This window comes from Leucopleurus acutus (genome assembly GCF_964270905.1).
Source record: "Leucopleurus acutus genome assembly, chromosome: 18".
Lineage (NCBI taxonomy): Eukaryota > Metazoa > Chordata > Mammalia > Artiodactyla > Delphinidae > Leucopleurus > Leucopleurus acutus.
Genome location: NC_139160.1, coordinates 60,416,342 through 60,430,272, shown reverse-complemented (window position 1 = coordinate 60,430,272; position 13,931 = coordinate 60,416,342). Strand labels below are relative to the sequence as shown.

Sequence of the window (13,931 nt, the reverse complement as noted above, 5' to 3'; positions counted from 1 at the left end):
ATGATTTGTTGTCTATTCATGTATTCCACAGATGCAGGGTACATCAAGTTGATTGTGGAGCTTTAATCCTCTGCTTCTGAGGCTGCTGGGAGAGATTTCCCTTTCTCTTCTTTGTTCGCACAGCTCCCAAGGACTCAGCTTTGGACTTGGCCCAGCCCTGCATGTAGGTCACCGGAAGGCGTCTGTTCTTCACTCAGACTGGACGGGGTTAAAGGAGCCGCTGATTCGAGGGCTCTGGCTCACTCAGGCCGGGGGTAGAGAGCGGCACAGAGTGCGGGGCAAGCCTGCGGCGGCAGAGGCCAGCATGACATTGCACCAGCATGAGGTGTGCTGTGCATTCTCCTGGGGGAGTTGTCCCTGGATCACGGGACCCTGGCAGTGGCGGGCTGCAGAGGCTCCCCGGAAGGGAGGTGTGGAGAGTGACCTGTGCTCGCACACAGGCTTCTTGGTGGCAGCAGCAGCAGCCTTAGCGTCTCATGCCCGTCTCTGGGGTCCGCGCTTTTAGCCGCGGCTCGCGCCCATCTCTGGAGCTCCTTTAAGCAGCGCTCTTAATCCCCTCTCCTCACGCACCAGGAAACGAAGAGGGAAGAAAAAGTCTGTTGCCTCTTCGGCAGGTCCAGACTCTTTCCCGGACTCCCTCCCGGCCAGCCTTGGTGCACTAATCCCCTGCAGGCTGTCTTTGTACCACCAACCCCGGTCCTCTCCCTCCGCTGGACTGAAGCCCGAGCCTCAGCTCCTAGCCCCGCCCACCCAGGCGAATGAGCAGACCAGCCTCTCAGGCTGGTGAGTGCTGGTCGGCACCGATCCTCTGTGCAGGAATCTCTCCGCTTTGCCCTCCGCAGCCCTGTTGCTGTGCTCTCCTCCGCCACCTGCAGTCTCTGCCCGCGAAGGGGCTTCTAGAGTGTGGAAACCTTTCCATCTTCATGGCTCCCTCCCACTGGTGCAGGTCCCTATCCTTTTGTCTCTGTTTATTCTTTTTTCTTTTGTCCTACCCAGGTACGTGGGGAGTTTCTTGCCTTTTGGGAGGTCTGAGGTCTTCTGTCAGCATTCAGTAGGTGTTGTGTAGGAGTTGTTCCACGTGTAGATGTATATCTGGTGTATCTGTGGGGAGGAAGGTGATCTCCGTGACTTACTCTTCTGCCATCTTCCCTAATCCCCTCTGACATTTTCATTTCTTAAGTGATTATCTTTTCAAAATGAAAGACTTTTTCTTTTCATTAATTTACTGTGTATTGTGTTAAAAAAGAAAGAGAGTAGGACTCATCTTCAAGTTTTATATTTGAAATGGTAAGATCCTTTGTTCATGGGTCAATTACTTCACTCTCACCATGCTTACAGGCTGCCAAGATAATAATACATTGATACTACTATGTCTTAAACCTTTAGCAAACCTAGTAAAGAAAACAAATTTTATTTAGGAACTAGCTTTTTCAAGACAGTGAATAAAACTTTCTTGCAATTTACAAAAGCATGAACAGCCACATACACATTTTCAGCCTAGGTAGTAAAATATGCAAATTAATAATACAATGGTAATTCCCAGTGCAGATGGGAAAACATTGTTTTAACTTCTCTGATAATAATTTGACCTTAGATATCAGGATTTTTACTCCCAGCATTTCATTTTGATTAGAACTTAAGAATATAATACAATAAACTTTAAAAAGTTACCAGAAGGACATTCATCACAGCGTGGCTTATAAAAGCACCACAATGGATATCTTCTCAATATCCCATGGAATTGTTGGGAATTACTGAAATAAGTTATAGCACCCCCATGTATTAAAGTATTATAATGCCATTAAAATCACAGTCTGAAATTCCATTTATGAAATAAGTAAAGTGAGTTGAGACTCTCAGTGTGTTTTGAGAAGTGACACACTTGAATGAATCCATGTACCCATTATACTACCTGTGATTATTTCTGGTTATTTGAATAATGGACAACTTTTTCTTTGAACCAGTTTGCATTTTTCTAATTAGTTTATAGGTAACAGACATTACAGACAATTTAAAATTATTTTAAAAAAATGGATCCAGGCAAGCCCATAATTTTCAGTAGATAGTATCCACACAGGACATAACATTTTGTCTCTGTGTTCAAATCTGAGGAAAGACAAGTTAAAAACAGTTATCAAAGCTGGGTACTCTGAATAACCTCTTCTACTACTTTGTCAAGCGGAGTATTTTTAGACATTTCAGACACACACACTGTGCACCATTCACTTGCTCTCTGTCAGAGCCTTCTGTGTCCTGTAATTTTACACTCTAAAAATAGTGGTGAAATATTGATTTCCTTTCTAACTTCTGCCCAGCCTTTAGTTGTATGCCTGGTAAGGATTCCACTCTGAGAAGATCAGTACTTGACCCTGCACTTTATTCTTTAGTGAAGAAGCACATTGCATCTTCATACTCTCACCTCCGGATGTCTATGTCTTTTTCTTGGCATTTGTGTTGTTATAGTACATTCAAAGGAGGATCATTATTTTACTTTAAACCCAGCCAATGATCAGGTATCCAAAGTGTGTACAGGTTTTCCAAAAAGGCAAACACCTATTCCCAACAAGGCAGTAGCTATATTGGTTATTTGTTTATTTATTTGTAAATAAATTGCCATGGATTAAACTCAGCAATGTATATAAATTTGTAACATTTCCTTGGAGTATTAGTTGTAATGAGCAACTAAATTATAATCTCTCTGAAAACAGAAAGATTTATTTATCTTTTTTGGGATTTATGTCAAAATAAGTATTTAGTACATAGCTAGTGAATCATAGAAGAGACTAAAAAGATCAGTTGCAAACATAAGCATATGTCAGAATTTTGTATATGATTCATTCACTTATTTTCCCAACAAATATTAAATTATTATTTAGTAATTATTAATTAAATAGTTTAGTGGAAGACTATAATATAAAGTCAATACTTTCAATCAATGAAAAAAATGATCAATGAATAAATGATGTTGGGACAATTTGAATAAATCAAACCGAATACCACTGTGGCAAGGAGGCATATACTTTCTGTAGGAGGCTCTGAAAAGCCATTTGGGTTTGGGTAACACAATTGAGGGTAAAATTGGTTCCTAATGGAATATGTTTTCAATTTCTTTATTTTAGTGAGTCTGTAGCCTTATTTAAGCAAAACTTGAATCAGTAATGGATGGGAAATTTAAGTTTCTAAGGATTTGTAATATAATATCACACAATATTATAGTGATGAATAAGTTTTTAAAGTGGTGTAAATGTTAGTTTAATTTAGCTAGCTAGTCTTTCAAAGAACTAGAAGTATTTATATGAAAGTAATTGAAATTAAATACAAGTTGCAGAAAAGAGGAAATATACCAAACAGTGTAATGCTTATTTTTAAACCAGTAAAATAATAGGAAATGTGGAAAAATAAGTACATTATTTGTAGAGTAAAATCAAGGAGTGTTAATAACTCATTCTTTTCTAAAGTAAATACCTTAAAGCTTTTTAGACTTTTATACAACTTTTTCAGAAAATAGACTATTATGAAAATATCTTTAAAAATGCAATGATACAGAATTTTATAACTTGTATATAACTAGTTTTCATGGAAAAAGAATATCATCCTTGCTCTATTTGTAGATACTTTATAAATTTTTATATAAATTATTTAGCAAAATATCTAAGCCTAAATATGTCTTCTACTGAACATCTTCTTAATAATAACAATCCAGATGGCAAAAGTGGGGTTTGTATGGAGCATTTGCTGCTGTAATTGGAGGCCTGGGGTGTAGAAAACACAGGGTGGGAAGATGGCGGAAGAGTAACACGCGGAGATCACCTTACTCCCCACAGATGCACCAGAAATACATCTACACATGGAACAACTCCTACAGAACATCTACTGAAGGCTGGCAGAAGACCTCAAACCTCCCAAAAGGCAAGAAAGCCCCACGTACCTGGGTAGGGCAAAAGAAAAAAGACCTGCACCAGTGGGAGGGAGCTGTGAAGGAGGAAAGGTTTCCACACACTAGGAAGCCCCTCCGCGGGCAGAGACTGCGGGTGGCGGAGCGGGGAAGTTTGGAGCCGCGGAGGAGAGCGCAGTAACGGGTGCGGAGGACAAAGCGGGGAGATTCCTGCACAGAGGATCAGGGCCGACCGGCACTCACCAGCCCGAGAGGCTTGTCTGCTCACCCGCCGGGGCGGGCGGGGCTGCGAGCTGAGGCTCGGGCTTCGGAGCACAGGGAGAGGACTGGGGTTAGCAGTGTGAACACAGCCTGAAGGGGTTAGTGCACCACGGCTAGCTGGGAGGGAGTCCGGGAAAAGGTCTGGAGCTGCCAAAGAGGCAAGAGACTTTTTCTTCCCTCTTTGTTTCCTGGTGCGCGAGGAGAGGGGATTAAGAGCGCTGCTTAAAGGAGCTCCAGAGACGGGCACGAGCCGCGGCTAAAAGCGCAGACCCCAGAGACGGGCATGAGATGCTAAAGCTTCTGCTGCTGGCACCACCAAGAAGCCTGTGTGCAAGCACAAGTCACTATCCACATCCCTCTTCCGGGGAGCCTGTGCAGCCCGCCACTGCCAGGTTCCCAGGATCCAGGGACAACTTTCCCGGGAGAACGCACGGCGAGCCTCAGGCTGGTGCAATGTCTCGCCAGCCACTGCCACCGCAGGCTCGCCCTGCACTCCGTGCCCCTCCCTCCCCCCGGCCTGAGTGAGCCAGAGCCCCCGAATCATTAGCTCCTTTAACCCCCGTCCTGTTTGAGCGAAAAACAGACGCCCTCCGGCAACCTACACACACAGGCGGGGCCAAATCGAAAGCTGAGCCCCTGGGAGCTGTCAGAACAAAGAAGAGAAAGGGAAATCTCTGCCAGCAGCCTCGGAAGCAGCAGAGTAAAGCTCCACAATCAACTTGATGTACCCTGCATCATCTGTGCAATACATGAATAGACAACGAATCATCCCAAATTAAGGACGTGGACTTTGAGAGCAAGATTTCTGTTTTTTTCCTTTTCCTCTTTTTGTGAGTGTATATGTGTATGCTTCTGTATGAGATTTTGTCTGTATAGCTCTGCTTCCACCATTTGTCCTAAGGTCCTATCCGTCCGTTTTTTTTCTTAGTATTTTTAATTTAATTCCTTTATCTTCTTTCTTCCTACTTCTACTAATTCTTTCTCTCTACTTTTTCTCCCTTTTATTCTGAGCCACGTGGATGAAAGGCTCTTGGTGCTGCAGCCAGGAGTCAGTGCTCTGCCTCTGAGGTGGGAGAGCCAACTTCAGGACACTGGTCCACAAGAGACCTCCCAGTTCCACATAATATCAAACAGTGAAAATCACCCAGAGATCTCCATCTCAACGCCAGCACCCAGCTTCACTCAACAACCAGCAAGCTACAGTGCTGGACACCCTATGCCAAACAACTAGCAAAACAGGAACACAACCCCACCCATTAGCAGAGAGGCTGCATAAAATCATAATAAGTCCACAGACACCCCAAAACACACCACCAGACATGGACCTGCCCACCAGAAAGACAAGATCCAGCCTCATCCACGAGAACACAGGCACTAGTCCCCTCCACCAGGAAGCCTACACAACCCACTGAACCAACCTTAGCCACTGGGGACAGACACCAAAAACAACGGGAACTATGAACCTATAGCCTGCAAAAAGGAGACCCCAAACACAGTAACATAAGCAAAATGAGAAGACAGAAAAACACACAGCAGATGAAGGAGCAAGATAAAAACCCACCAGACCTAACAAATGAAGAGGAAATAGGCAGTCTACCTGAAAAAGAATTCAGAATAATGATAGTAAAGATGATCCAAAATCTTGGAAATAGACAAAATGCAAGAAACATTTAACAAGGACCTAGAAGAACTAAAGATGAAACAAACAACCATGACCAACCCAATAAATTAAATTAAAAACACTCTAGATGGGATCAATAGCAGAATAACTGAGGCAGAAGAATGGATAAGTGACCTGGAAAATAAAATAGTGGAAATAACTACTGCAGAGCAGACTAAAGAAAAAAGAATGAAAAGAAGTGAGGACAGTCTCAGAGACCTCTGGGACAACATTAAATGCACCAACATTCAAATTACAGAGGTTCCAGAAGAAGAAGAGAAAAAGAAAGGGACTGAGAAAATATTTGAAGAGATGATAGTTGAAAACTTCCCTAATATGGGAAAGGAAATAGTTAATCAAGTCCAGGAAGCACAGAGAGTCCCATACAGGATAAATCCAAGGAGAAATATGCCAAGACACATATTAATCAAACTGTCAAAAGTTTAATTTCCAAAATTTACAAGCAGCTCATACAGCTCAATAACAAAAAAAACAAACAACCCAATCCAAAAATGGGCAGAAGACCTAAAGAGACATTTCTCCAAAGAAGATATACAGACTGCCAACAAATACATGAAAGAATGCTCAACATCATTAATCATAGAGAAATGCAAATCAAAACTACAATGAGATATCATCTCACACCAGTCAGAATGGCCATCATCAAAAAATCTAGAAACAATAAATGCTGGACAGGGTGTGGAGAAAAGGGAACACTCTTTCACTGCTGGTGGGAATGTGAATTGGGCCAGCCCCTATGGAGGACAGTATGCAGGTTCCTTAAAAAACTACAAATAGAACTTCCATATGACCCAGCAGTCCCACTACTGGGCATATACCCTGAGAAAACCATAATTCAAAAAGAGTCATGTACCAAAATGTTCACTGCAGCTCTATTTACAATAGCCCGGAGATGGAAACAACCTAAGTGCCCACCATCGGATGAATGGATAGAGAAGAAATGGCACATATATACAATGGAATATTACTCAGCCATAAAAAGAATGGAAATTGAGCTATTTGTAATGAGGTGGATAGACCTATAGAGTCTGTCATACAGAGTGAAGTAAGTCAGAAAGAGAAAGACAAATACCATATGCTAACACATATATATGGAATTTAAGAAAAAAAAAGTCATGAAGCACCTAGGGGTAAGAAAGGAATAAAGACACAGACCTACTAGAGAATGGACTTGAGGATATGGGGAGGGGGAAGGGTGAGGTCTGACAAAGCAAGAGAGAGGCATGGACATATATACACTACCAAACATAAGGTAGATAGCTAGTGCGAAGCAGCTGCATAGCACAGGGAGATCAGCTCGGTGCTTGTGACCACCTGGAGTGATGGGATAGGGAGGGTGGCAGGGAGGGAGACGGAAGAGGGAAGAGATATGGGAACATATGTATATGTATAACTGATTCACTTTGTTATAAAGCAGAAACTAACACACCATTGTAAAGCAATTATACCTCAATAAAGATGTTAAAAAAAAAAATGAAAACACAGGGTGATAGGAGAGACAGCAGACAAGTTTGAGAGCCCTGGCCTGGCTGCTCTGAGGCTGGTATCCCAATAAATTAGCTCTTCAAAGGGTTATTCCTAAAACGTTAGGACCTGCTCGGAAGGGGAGAGGCAGCGCATCCAAAGGAGGGCCTCTGGAGTGTGGAGTTCCAGAGTTTGGAGGCAGCAAACTCATCAACATCTGCTCATTTGTTCTGATGTCTCGGAATAAAGCATTTGCTCTGGTGCACATGAGGAGAGTCTGAAGGGAATTGTGCCTTTACGAATTGTGGCCAAATCACTTCATACCTATCAGTGCCAATAAATTATGTCCGTGAACGTCTGGTTCTTCAAAACAGAGCCGTTTGGCTGACAGGGTCTTCGTGCTCTGACCACGTGTCAGACCTGAGCCTCTGAAGTGGGAGAGCTGAATTCAGGGCATTGGACCACCAGAGGCCTCCTGGCCTCACGTAATATCAATTGACAAGAGTTCTCCCAGAGATCTCCATCTCAACGCTAAGACCCACCTCCACTAAACGACCAGCAAGCTCCAGTGCTAGACACCCCATGCCAAACAAATAGCAAGACAGGAACCCCACCCATTAGCAGAGAGGCTGCATAAAATCATACTAAGTTCACAGACACACCAAAGCACACCACCGGACATGGTCCTGCCTACCAGAAAGACAAGATCCAGCCTCATTCACCAGAACACAGGGACCAGTCCCCTCCACCAGGGAGCCTACACAACCCACTGAACCAACCTTATCCATTGGGGGCAGACACCAAAAACAACAGGAACTACAAACTTGCAGCCAGTGAAAAGCAGACCCTAAACACAGTAAGTTAAGCAAAATGAGAAGACAGAGAAATATGTAGCAGAAAAGGAGCAAGATAATAACCCACCAGACCAAACAAATGAAGAGGAAACAGGCAGTCTATCTGAAAAAGAATTCAGAGTAATGATAGTGAAGATGATGCAAAATCTTGGAAACAGAATGGAGAAAATACAAGAAACGTTTAACAAGCACCTAGAAAAACTAAAGAGCAAACAAACAATGGAGAACAACAATAAATGAAATTTAAAATTCTCTAGAAGGAATCAACAGCAGAATAACTGAGGCAGAAGAACAGATAGGTGACCTGGAATATAAAATAGTGGAAATAACTACCGCAGCAGAATAAAGTTAAAAGAATGAAAAGAATTGAGGAAAGTGTCAGAGACCTCTGGGACAACATTAAACGCACCAATATTTGAATTATAGGTGTCCCAGAAGAAGAAGAGAAAAAGAAAGGGACTGAGAAAATATTTGAAGAGATTATAGTTGAAAACTTCCCTAATATGGGAAAGGAAATAGTCAATCAAGTCCAGGAAACGCAGCGAGTCCCATACAGGATAAATCCAAGGAGAAACATGCCAAGACACATATTAATCAAACTATCAAAAATTAAATACAAAGAAAAAATGTTAAAGCAGCAAGGGAAAAGCAACAAATAACACACAAGGGATCCCCATAAGGTTAACAGCTGATCCTTCAGCAGAAACTCTGCAAGCCAGAAGAGAGTGGCAGGACATATTTCAAGTGATGAAAGGGAAAAACCTACAACCAAGATTACTCTACCCAGCAAAGATCTCATTCAGATTTGATGGAAAAATTAAAACCTTTAAAGACAAGCAAGAGCTAAGGGAATTCAGAACCATCAAACCAGCTTTACAACAAATGCTAAAGGAACTTCTCTAGGTAGGAAACACAAGAGAAGGAAAAGACCTACAATAACAAACCCAAAACAATTAAGAAAACCAAAACAATTAAGAAAGTACATATCAATGACTACCTTAAATGTAGATGGATTAAATGCTCCAACCAAAAGACATAGACTGGCTGAATGGATACAAAAACAAGACCATGTATATGCTGTCTACAAGAGACCCTCTTCAGACCAAGGGACACATACAGACTGAAAGTGAGGGGATGGAAAAAGATATTCCATGCAAATGGAAATCAAAAGAAAGCTGGAGTAGCAATTCTCAGACAAAATGGACTTTAAAATAAAGACTATTAGAAGAGACAAAGAAGGACACTACATAATGATCAAGGGATCAATCCAAGAGGAAGACATAACAATTATAAATATTTATGCACCCAACATAGGAGCACCTCGATACATAAGGCAAACGCTAATAGCCATAAAAGGGGAAATCGACAGAAACACAATAATAGTAGGGGACTTTAACACCCCACTTTAGCCAATGGACAGATCATCAAAATGAAATAAATAAGTAAACACAAGGTTTAAATGACACATTAAACACGATGAACCTAACTGATATTTATAAGACATTCCATCCAAAAACAAGATAATACACTTTCTTCTCAAGTGGTCATGGGATATTCTCCAGGATAGATCATATGTTGGGTCACAAATCAAGCCTTGGTAAATTTAAGAAAACTGAAATCGTATCAAGTATCTTTTCCAACCACAATGCTATGAGACTAGATATCAATTACAGGGAAAAAACTGTAAAAAATACAAACACATGGAGGCTAAACAATACACTACTAAATAACCAAGAGATCACTGAAGAAATCAAAGAGGAAATCAAAAGATACCTAGAAACAAAATGACAATGAAAACATGACAACCCAAAACATATGGGATGCAGCAAAAGCAGTTCTAAGAGGGAAATTTATAGCAATACAGTCCTACCTCAAGAAATAAGAAAAATCTCATATAAACAACCTAACATTACACATAGAGCAATTAGAGGAAGAAGAGCAAAAGCCCCCCAAATTTAGCAGAAGAACTCATAAAGATCAGATCAGAAATAAAAAGAAATGAAGAAAACGATAGTAAAGATCAATAAAACTAAAAGCTGGTTCTTTGAGAAGATAAAAAATATTGATAAACCATTAGCCAGACTCATCAAGAGAAAAAGGAAGACTCAAGTCAACAGAATTAGAAATGAAAAAGGAGAAGTAACAACTGACACTGCAGAAATGCAAAGGATCATGAGCAACTACAGGCCAATAAAATGGACAGCTGCAAGAAATGGACAAATTCTTAGAAAAGCACAACCTTCCAAGACTGAACCAGGAAGAAATAGAAAATATAAACAGAACCACCACAAGCACTTAAATTGAAACTGTGCTTTAAAATCTTCCAACAAACAAAAGCCCAGGATAAGATGGCTTTACAGGCAAATTTTATGAAACATTTAGAGAAGAGCTAACACCTATCCTTCCCAAACTCTTCCAAAATATAGCAGAGGAGGAACACTCCCAAACTCATTCTACGAGGCCACCATCACCCTGACACCAAAACAAGGCAAAGATGTCACAAAAAAAGAAAACTGCTGGCCAATATCACTGATGAACCGAGATGCGAAAATCCTCAACAAAATACTAGCAAACAGAATCCAGCAGCATATTAAAAGTATCATACACCATGATCAATTGGGGTCTATCCCAGGAATGCAAGGATTCTTCAATATATGTAAATCAGTCAGTGTGATACACCATATTAAAAAACTAACTGATAAAATCCATATGATCATCTCAATAAATGCACATAAAGCTTTCAATAAAATTCAACACCCATTTATGATAAAAATCCTCCAGAAAATAGGCATAGAGAGAACTGACCTCAACATAATAAAGGTTGTATATGACAAACCCACAGCTAACATCGTTCTCAGTTGTAACAAACTGAAACCATTTCCACTAATATCAGGAACAAGATAAGGTTATCCACTCACCACTATTATTCAACGTAGTTTTGGGATTTTTAGCAACAGCAATAAGAGAAGAAAAAGAAATAAAAGGAATCCAAATTGGAAAAGAAGAAGTAAAGCTGTCACTGTTTGCAGATGACATGATAGTATACATAGAGAATCGTAAAGATGCTACCAGAAAACTACTAGAACTAATCAATGAATTTGGTAAAGTAGCAGGATACAAAAATTAATGCACAGAAATCTCTTGCATTCCTATACACTAATGATAAAAAATCTGAAACAGAAATTAAGGAAACACTCCCATATACCATTGCAACAAAAAGTATAAAATACCTAGGAATAAACCTACCTAAGGAGACAAAAGACCTGTATGCAGAAAACTATGACACTCATGAAAGAAATTAAAGATGATACAATCAGATGGAGGGATGTACCATGTTCTTGGATTGGAAGAATCAACATTGTGAAAATGACTCTACCACCCAAAGCAATCTACAGATTCAATGCAATCCCTATCACACTACCAGTGGCATTTTTCACAGAACTAGAACAAAAAACTTCACAATTTGCATGGAAACACAAAAGACCCCGAATAGCCAAAGCAATCTTGAGAAAGAAAAACGGAGTTGGAGGAATCAGGCTCCCTGACTTCAGACTATACTACAAAGCTACAGTAATTAAGACAGTACAGTACTGGCACAAAAACAGAAATATAGATCAATGGAACAGGACAGAAAGCCCAGAGATAAACCCACACACATATGGTCACCTTATCTTTGATAAAGGAGGCAAGAATATACAATGGAGAAAAGACAGCTTCTTCAATAAGTGGTGTTGTGATAACTGGACAGCTACATTTAAAAGAATGAAATTAGAACACTCCCTAACACCATACAGAAAAATAAACTGAAAATGGATTAAAGACCTATATGTAAGGCCAGACACTATCAAACTCTTAGAGGAAAACATAGGCAGAACCCTCTATGACATAAATCACAGCAAGATCTGTTTTGACCCACCTCCTAGAGAAATGGAAATAAGAACAACAATAAACAAATGGGACCTAATGAAACTTCAAAGCTTTTGCACAACAAAGGAAGCCATAAACAAGATGAAAAGACAACTCTCCGAATGGGAGAAAATATTTCCAAATGAAGCAACTGACAAAGGATTAATCTCCAAAATATACAAGCAACTCATGCAGCTCAATATCAAAAATACAAACAACCCAATCCAAAAATGCGCAGAAGACCTAAATAGACATTTCTCCAAAGAAGATATACAGATTGCCCACAAACACATGAAAGGATGCTCAACATCACTAATCATTAGAGAAATGCAAATCAAAACTACAATGAGGTATTACCTCACTCCTGTCAGTATAGCTATCATCAAAAAATCTACAAACAATAAATGCTGCATAGGGTGTGGAGAAAAGGGAACCTTCTTGCACTGTTGGTGGGTATGTAAACTGATACAGCCACTATGGAGAACAGTATGGAGGTTCCTTAAAAAACTAAAAACAGAACTACCATACGACCCAGCAAGCCCACTACTGGGCATATACCCTGAGAAAACCATAATTCAAAAAGAGTCAGGTACCACAGCGTTCATTGCAGCACTATTTATAATAGCCAAGACATGGAAGCAACCTAAATGTCCATCGGCAGATGAATGGATAAAGAAGATGTGGCACATATATACAGTGGAATATTACTCAGCCATAAGAAGAAACAAAATTGAGTTATTTGTAGCGAGGTGGATGGACCTAGAGTCTGTCATACAGAGTGAAGTAAGTCAGAAAGAGAAAAACAAGTACCGTATGCTAACACATATATATGGAATCTAAGAAAACAAAATGGTTCTGATGAACCTGGAGACAGGACAGGAATAAAGATGCAGACCTACTAGAGAATGGACTTGAGGACAGGCGGGGCGGGAAGGGTAAGCTGGGATGAAGTGAGAGAGTGGCATGGACATACATACACTACCAAACGTAAAATAGCTAGCTAGTGGGAAGCAGCCGCATAGCACAGGGAGATCAGCTCGGTGCTTTGTGACCACCTAGACTGGTGGGATAGGGAGGGTGGGAGGGAGATGAAGAGAGAGGAGATATGGGGATATATGTATACGTATAGCTGATTCACTCCGTTATACAGCAGCAACTAACACAACAATGTAAACAATTATACTCCAACAAAGATGTTAAAAAATAATAATAACAATCCACCCAAGGACTGCAGTGACTGCTATTGCTATGGCAATAATTTTTGCTGTTTTGAGGGGAAGAGGATACCCATTATCAGAATTAGGAAGTTCTATTATATTACTGTACTGCAAAACAACAACAACATTTTTATGAATCAATTTTGAATTTTACCAGATACTTTTTTCTTCATCTGTTGTGATATTATTTTTCTTTTTTTTCCTGTTAATATAGTTAATTGCATTGATTGATTTTCAAATATTAAACCAAATTTCCATTCATAAAATAAACGCTACTGTGTCTCGCAGCATCAGTGCTTTCCATTCTGACAGATTCAGTTTACTATAATCTCGGACAGGATTTTTGCTTCTACAATCATGGAAGAGTTTGGCATGTAATTTTCTATTACAAAATCCATGTCATGTTTTGGTATGGGGGGAGGGTTTGATTTGGTAAAACATGTTGATATCTTTTTGGAAGGAGATTTTCATGAGAAGATTTCTAATTACAAATATATTGAAAAAAAATTTTTTTCTTACGTTGGTTTTAAAATTTGTGTTTTTGAGAAATTTGTACATTTTATATTTTTCACACCTATTGGCCTGAATTTGTTTGCAATAAACTTCTGTTATCTTTTAAATTTCTATAGGATTTGTATTGTGTCCCTTTTATT

At 40.1% G+C, this 13,931-nt stretch overlaps 1 protein-coding gene across 4 annotated transcripts in view; it reads left to right on the top strand.

Annotated features, from left to right (window-relative positions):
• Positions 1–13,931, top strand: part of LOC309974752 (uncharacterized protein) — a 157,226-nt gene that overhangs the window by 122,646 nt on the left and 20,649 nt on the right. Inside the window, exon 6 of one of the 4 annotated variants that reach the window (XR_014326904.1) lies at positions 3,825–3,892. The exons of the other annotated variants lie outside the window; for them this stretch is intronic. The gene's annotated coding sequence lies outside the window, so the exon portion shown is untranslated. Of the gene's footprint in view, positions 1–3,824; positions 3,893–13,931 lie in introns of those variants that run through there. 4 annotated transcript variants of the gene reach the window in all.